This window comes from Chrysochloris asiatica, unplaced genomic scaffold, assembly GCF_000296735.1.
Source record: "Chrysochloris asiatica unplaced genomic scaffold, ChrAsi1.0 scaffold00296, whole genome shotgun sequence".
Lineage (NCBI taxonomy): Eukaryota > Metazoa > Chordata > Mammalia > Afrosoricida > Chrysochloridae > Chrysochloris > Chrysochloris asiatica.
Window position 1 is genome coordinate 2,005,308 of NW_006408814.1, and position 8,288 is coordinate 2,013,595.

Below are 8,288 nucleotides of genomic sequence, written 5' to 3' on the forward strand. Positions count from 1 at the left end.
ACTGTTGCATTGTGGGGATTGCAATCAGTGCCATGAAGCAAAATGCAAATGAACTGTTACATGAAAAGCCAATTTGCTCTGTAAACTTTTACCAAAATCACATTAAAAAGTTTATGGACTTTGGAGGCAGGGGGGCTTGTTCTTGGGCTTAGAGTCTCAGATGCCCCCATTGGCAATTGTTGTTGTTGTTTAGTGTTGTCAAGTCAGTTCTGACCCACAGTGACCCTGTATAGGATTTCTGAGGAGTGGTTGATGAATTTGAACCACCAACCTTGCAGTTCAAACCGACCATGCAGTGCACACATTATCCCATAGCACCACACCAGAATGGTCCATTATGAGGCATTAAACAAAGCCTTTGAAAATGGAGAAGCTGGTGTTTGCTGTTTCTTGATGAAGAGCATCTTTACTGCTCAGGATGCCTCTGCCTCCTCAGGGTACTCCAGTGGATGGACTATCTGAGTTATAGCAAACCGATCCTGGTGGACTTGTTGGAGTTGCTGGTCTATCTATACATTTTCCTAGGGTTACTTGAAGATGATGAGACTGGGTAGGCAGTGAGGAGTATGAGTGGCTTGTATTCAGATGGGATGGGCAGCTGCTGGCAGGACGTGCCAGAACATGAGACTCTCGAGACCCACAGGGAAGTGATAAGACAGAGTGTGAGCCCAGCCTGACAGAGCCTAGGGTCAGCCTAGCTCTGGAATGTCCATCCAGCAGCTGTGGGCAAGCCTCTTGCTCTCTCTAAACTTCACCCTTCTCATCTGGAAATTGGGTGATGGAGCTATTTATCAAACAGATAGAAAGCTACCTGAGAGAATGACAGCAAGTGTTCTTGTGGGACCAGAAGGAACTGCCAGCAATCAAGCAAACAACTACAACACAGAGGATGGAACACAGTAGGTGTGCAACAACACTAGTATTCCCTCTCACCCAGCCCCAGCACTGATGTGATGGAGCAAGTGGGATCAGGGTCCTCGACGCCCTTGGAAACAAACAAACAAAAAAAGCAATAAAAACAGCAAGCTTATGTGTAGCTTTCTCCTGTGCCAAATGCTGTCCTTGAACAAGTGGTGTGTGTCATTGCGGCCTTATCCTAAGGTACAGAATTCCTGGGAAAAGTGTTTCTTCTCAACAATCCTGTGAGGTTCATGCTCTCTTACCCTCCTCATTACTTGGGCAAGGAAATTGAGGTGCAGCGACGGGGCAACTATGTGCCCAAGGATGCACTGCTAAGCAGAAGCTGTTGGATGCTAAAGCCCTCAGCCAACTCTGCCTCCAGTTTCCCTAATAAAGCTGGGTACCACACAGTTAAGGAGGAGTATGACCTGGGATGAAGGTGAAGGTGGGTCCTGATGTAGGACTTTTCCTGGTGATGAGGCATCTTTCTCTATTCCCACCTCTCTGTCTCCTGATGTATGCCAACAGCCCAACTCCCACTTAGGAAAAGACAGGGTTAATCTCATTTGAGCCACCAGAACATGCACAGAGTAATTCATTTTTTTTAAAAAAGCTTAAAAAAAAAAAAAAGAAGTCAACCTGTCAGGTCTTGTTTAGAAATATGAACATTCTGAAAATATCGGCAAAGAGAGGGGACTATGTCTGTTAGAAGATGCTCAGTAAAAGGGATGATGCTAATCCAATGTGACAGGAAAGCCTTTTTTTAAGGTCAGAGAGGCAGAGAGTGCAAATTGTTCTTCTGAGGGTCAGCTGGTCCTGGGTGAAAGCTGGGGGGGGTGTGCTGTCTGTGGGGGCTGATGTGGGGCGAGTGCTGAGTACCACACAACACACACACACCAGTTCCATTTCGCAGGAATTCTATCTCAAAGACCAACAGTAGGTGACGTCACTCTTACAGCGCCAGAATGTTGAAATCATGAATTCAGAGAACTACAAGGACCATGAGAAACCTATTAATGTGATTCAAACTTGTCATTTCACAATGAAGAAACGGAAGCCCAGAGCACAGGAGCAAATCATTTATTGACTCAACTGCTCAACAATAAACATCTGCTAGCAGATGTGAAGATGCCCACCTCCCACTGAGGTGACTGGGGATTTAGGAAGGGAGTGGGTGGGGTGGGGGAGACATTGGTTTGTATCCAAGTCCTTGCTGTGTGGTCTGAAGCAGCTCACTTGGGATCTCTGAGCTTCGGTTTTCTCAGTAAAATGAGGACAATAGTCTCTAAACCGCATAGATGGCTGCTCACAAGCTTTCAAGAGCCCAGTCGCTACTCATTAAAGAAAGATAGAGAACATTGTCTTTGTGAAGCCCAGGCTTTTTATAAAATATCTTTGCCATCAACGGATCAAATGTTCATTGGGGTGGTAGTAAGGAGGTTGCACTAATGTCTAGGTGGGAGCCCATGGAGAACAGGGCTAGGGCTGTGGGGAACACTGTTAACATCTCTGTGCCTTTGCCCATGCGGTTCCATGTGCTTGTTTATCCGTCCCAGCTTAACCCCAAGGTTGAATGTTCCAATGACCACTTCCACACCATCAGCTGCTGAGCCATCACTCTCAAACAGCTTACTGAGTGCAGCCCTGTGCTTCCTCTCCATCATCGTCTTCACACACCAAGCCCACAGGGATGCTCAGGCAGCTTCGTGGCTTTTGACATCAACTGCATGCTGATGACTTCCACATTTGATCTCCATCCCAGACCTCACTCCTAGATTCCAGATCCATGTACTCCACCGTGTCTCCTCAACAGTCCTGAAACTCTCACCCAGCCTGCTCTTCCATAGTCTCCCCATCTCAGTGAATGGCAACGCCACTAATCGATTTGTCCTCCAACCTTGGAGTCAACCTTGACAGCTCTCTTTCTCTGTCTCAGGCTCCACCCCGAACCTATTAGAAAATCCTGCTGCCTTTAGTTTGAAAATATTTCCAGACTTTGTCCAAGCCACCAGCGTCTTTCACCTGGGTGAGATGTCCCTGCCTCCTCCCTGGGTCCTGCCCCATCTGTGCCCCACACAGCAGCCAAAAGGACCTTTTAAAATCTAAGTCAGGTTATGCCACTCCCCTGCTCAAGAGCCTGCAGCAATTCCCCATTTTATTCTGGAAAAACTGCCACGGTTCTTCCCAGTCTATAGACCTCTGCAGTCTGGCCCCATCTCTCCCCACACACTCAGCTCCAGTCCTGCTGGATTCGCTGCCAATTCTTCAGCACATCAGGCGTGTTTCTAGCTTATACCTTTTGCACTTGGCCATTTCCTCTGTTTGAGATGCCCTTTCCTGACATGGTGCCTGAGAAGTATGTGCTATATCCGAATGGCAGGCTGTGGTGACCCTAGAGGGAATTGGATGATGAAGGGGTGAAAATCTGGCCACACAGAAGCCATTCAATGCTGTGTACCTCAGAAGTTGCTTAATTTTCTGTGTCTCAATTTCCTCTTCAGTTGAACTAGCTAGTTCAAGTAAATTGACAATGTCACTGGCATTTCTGTCTTACTACATACAGTTTGTGGAAAGTGAGAGGTCATGCTCCCAGAAACCATCTGGTTCTTGCCATTGACCAGAGACACATAGAGAGTGATGCAGAATTGTGGGACTTATAAAAAAAGATTAATTTGCTTGCTGAATAATGTAATTAATGAGCACCTACTGTACACCTAAGGAGCTCTGGTAGCGTAGTAGTTACAAATTGGGCTGGAAACCGCAAGGTCAGCAGTTCGAAACTACCAGCTGTTCCATGGGAGAAAGATGAGGTTTTCTGCTCCCGTAAAGATTTACAGCCTCAGAAACCCTGTACAGGGTCGCTATGGGTCGGAACCGACTCCACAGCACATAACAACAACAATAACTGCACACCTGGTGCTGGCTGAGTCAGGAGTATGAATCAGACAGGGTTTCCTCAGTGGAAGGAACGGACAGGCCATGAGGCACTCACAGTAATTCCTGTAACCCGTGTTCTGGGCTTTGGTGGAGGAAAGCTTGGGGCTCGAGGGAACCCAAATGGGAGGGCGCCAGTTTCCATGTGGTGGATCAGGGCAGGATCTATGGAGGAAAAGCATCTTGCTCTGGAATTTGCGGGATGAGTAGGAGTTGGAGAGGCAGATAAGGCATAGAGGGGCATTTCATGCAAAGGGATCGCTCTGTTCATAGCAGTGCAACGCTACAGAGGTGAAAAAGAACATTGAGAAAGGGGGTTCACATAGCTAGAGTTGCGGGTTGCATTGGAGTTCTGGTGTAGCACTGTGGGCTAATGTGCTGGACTGTAAAGCCAGTTTGATTTGCAAGATCGGTGGTTCAAGCTCACCAACTGCTCCTTGGAAACCCTATACAGGGTTGTTATGGGTCGGAATCTACTTGGTGGCACTTAACAGCAACAAGAAGAGTACTTTGGGAGAAATATCAAGACTGAGGAGGTTAGTGGGGCCCAGATCACAAAGGATTTAGTCAAGATAAGGTTAGGCAAGGAGTCTTAGTATGGCACTATATGCTAAGCACTGGACTTCAAGGTTGGTTTGGACCTCAAGGTTGGTAGTTCAATCTCACCAACCGTTCCTTGGAAACCTTATACAGGGTTGCTATGAGTTGGAACTGACCCGATGGCACTTTACAACAACAACAAGGTTAGGCAATGTTCCTGGAAAAGATAAGTCAGGCCTGACTTTGGGGGAGATAATGCTGAAATCATTAATCATGGGCGTTTTAACTTGAATTTGGTGGCCCATCATCCTCAGGCCCTAAAGATGAACAAATTGAGGCCAGAGAGGGGAAATGGCATCCGCAGCTGTGCAGGACTGAAGCATTTGCTCCCACTGGATAGCTGTAGGTCAGGCTGAGCCCTAGGCAGGGATGTGCTTGTAGTGTAAGGCCCTAACTGGTTTTGCCTAGCTACTTGACCAAACTTTAGTCAGGTTTCAAGAAGCATTTTAAATAGACTAGGCCTCAGTTTTTAGTTCCCTCCAGAGACAAGGTCAATCAGTTAGCCCTCAATGTTAAAATAATCCTTGAGAAACTCATAATGGTCAGACTGACCCAGACGAATGAGAATATCCTAAACACTAAACACTTGCAATTGCCCAAACCCATCTGCTTATAGATTAAAAAGGTTGCTTCATGCCAAGACCAATTAAACTGTAACATCTCATACTTTGCCAAATGTCAACCAATCAGAAACTGTATCTATAGTACTGTGCAATTATGCCCCCTGAAACCCTATAAAAACTTGTGTGTATAGTGAGTCAGGGTCGCCCTCAGCTCCTGTTTTCAGGAGTCTATGTGAGGGTGGACCCCAGCGTGTTGACAAATGTTGCCTTTGTCTCCTGGTTTTAGGAGTCTGTGAAGGTGGACCCCAGCGTGTTGGTAAATAAACCTCTTGCTTTTGCATCGAACTCGAGTCCTGATGATCTTTTTGGGGTCTCCTACTAGATAAGGAGCTCTGGTAGCGTAGTGGTTACGAATCGGGCTGCGAACCTTACGGTCAGCGGTTCGAAACTACCAGCCGCTCCGCGGGAGAAAGATGAGGCTTTCTACTCCCGTAAGGATTTACACCCTTGGAAACCCTGTACAGGGTCGCTATGGGTCGGAACCGACTCGACGGCACTTAACAACAACAACAACAACAACAACAACAACAACTAGATTAGGCCACTAGGGGGCCTAAGAGTAGGTCCTGTGATGTTGTCTCCGGTAGGGCCAGTTCCCATTCTTCTGTGACATCCCAGTCTCTGTTGTTCTTCTTTTATCTTGATCTAGAGTCTTGAAGACCACAGCTGATGTGTGGGGACATCCCATTTACCCATTCCTATTCTGGCTATGTGACACTGAGGGGGTCTTCTCCTTTTGGGAGCTTCCGTTAATCCACCTGGCTAGTGGGCATGATAAATAATGTGATGGTTGGTGCTATCAAGCATTCTGGGGCCTCCTCCAACCTCCACAAAGGCTCCAGGGAAGAAGAAGGCCAGCTCTTACCAGATGCCTTATCCACTGGCAGAAAGCATGAGGCAGAAATTGGCTCTTGGTGAGATGGGGCAACTGAAGCCAAGAATCTTGGCCCAAGTATGACTCTGGATGGAATTTCCACTTTCCTAATTTTTGTCACTTAGTTCTTCTTAATCTGTCCTAAGACTATGGCATCTGTACAAACCATCTTTGAGGGACTCCTCTGTGTACCAAGGAGCAGCCCTGGAGAAGGACAGAAGCCCTCTCAAGACACCAAAGAGCCTCTGCCTGGCTAAGCAAAGCTGGTGGCAGTGATGCCGGAGCTGGCTTGCTGGTTTGGCAGTTCAAAGCAGCAATAGCCCTAGGGCCTGATGGGTTCACTGGAGGGGCAGAAATGAGTCACTGATTTAGATCTTAAAGACCCTTGGGCATGATCTCACTCTGGTACAGATTTAGCAAGGTACACAAGACTGACACTTTGGGAGGGTCAGTCAGTCAACCTTAGATGGGAGAAGCACACTGTGCTAGAGTCAGAATTATCATGGAAGCTCAAATTTACCTTCAGAATCCTTGAGAAAGACCCTAGAATCCCTCAGGCAGCAAACAGAGGTTTGCTTCTTAGCCACCAAGCATGGACTGGAACCTGCCCTGGGCCCAGCCCTGCCCAGGCCCCATGGGAGACTGCAAAGTGGGGCAGGAATGTTTTCCTTCTGTGGTTTTAGCATAATATCTATGGTTTCCTTAATTGATATTAATGCATGCACATGCCTCAAAATTAATAAACTGTGGAAGAGCCAAAAGAAAGTAAATGTCACTCCAAATATCACTACCATAGAGAACAATGGTTAACATTTTGTTGTATTTTATTTCACTGTTACCATGTGGTGCCATTGGAGAAACACTGGACCACAAGGTCAGTTTGAACTGCAAGGTTGGCGGTTCAAACCTACCAGCCACTCCTTGGAAAATCTATATAGGATCATTATGAATTGGAACTGACTCAACAGCACTTAACAACAACTACATTGTAGTGTTGTAGGATAAGCCCTGGATTGGTTACGGCAAGGTCGGCGGTTCACATCCACCAGCCGCTCCTCAAAAACCCTATACAGGGTCACTATGAGTCAGAAGCAGCTCAAACCAACTCAATGTCACTTAACAAAATTAGCTTACTCTATAAGTATATGTGTATACATACATTTGTATAATATGTCTTTAATTTCTAAAAATGTAATTACCTAACACCCAATTAACATTCCTTAAGTACTCTCTGAGCCAAGCATACACCAGACAGCAGGGATACACAGGTAGACAAGGTTAATGGGAGTCGTCTGGAAGTCCTATTTGTCACCTGCCTTTTAAAAATAATATATTTTCAAGTCCCAACATGTATTTCAATAACATTATTATTTTTTTTTTCACTATTGCTAAGAGGTCATTGCTGTAGCTATTGGTTCATTGGGTGGGCTGACTCATTCAGCAACCATCCCCATCTCTTTTTATGTGCCTGCAGGGCTGGAAGTGTGAAGATTGCATTTATCAGACTCTCTAGAAGCTAGGATTTTATAGATTAATTAGGTCATGCCAATTAGAGGTGTGAGATTTTGAAGCAAAAGTGAAATGAAGATTGTCTTTTTCCTACTTTAGCTGTTTCCTGCTGGCATTCATGGTGGCAGGGACATTGAGATTTTCTGAAATTGTTTCATTGGTCAGTCACCAGCTCATAGCTGTCAAGAGATGGTGGTGGTGGCATTCGCAGTATCTGACTGCAAGACAAAGTGGAAGAGAACAGTTTCCAAGCTTCTGAGTAGTGGTAGAGGTAACAGCTCCTCAGGCCAATTGAGTGGTACAGTTCCTAGAGTCTTTCATTCCTGGAAGCCCAGTCTACTCCTCTAGGTCTTCCAATAATTTTGTGTAAGAGCCAACTCCTTCTGTTTAAAGTAGTTGTTGTCAGGTGCCATCGAGTTGGAACCGACTCATAGCCACCCCATGCACAGCAGAACGAAACAATGTCCGATCTTGGGCCAACCTCACCACTGCTGCCACACTTGACTCCATCAATGATGCCACCTGGCTGATCCATCTTGTTGGGGGTCTTCCTCTTTTTCTCTGACCCTCCATCTTACCCAGCATGACATCCTCCTTCAGCGACCATTCTCTCCTGACAACATGTCCAAAGTATGAGAGATGAAGCTTAGCCATCCTGGCCTCCAAGGAGCACTGTGGCTGCATTTCTTCCAAAATAGATCTATTGGTTCTTCTGGCAGTCCATGACACTTTTAGTATTCTTCTCCAACACCACAACTCAAAGACATCAATTCTTCTACGGTCTTCCTTATTCACTGTCCAGCTTTCACATCCATATGAGGTTATTGAAAATACCATGGCTTGGGTCA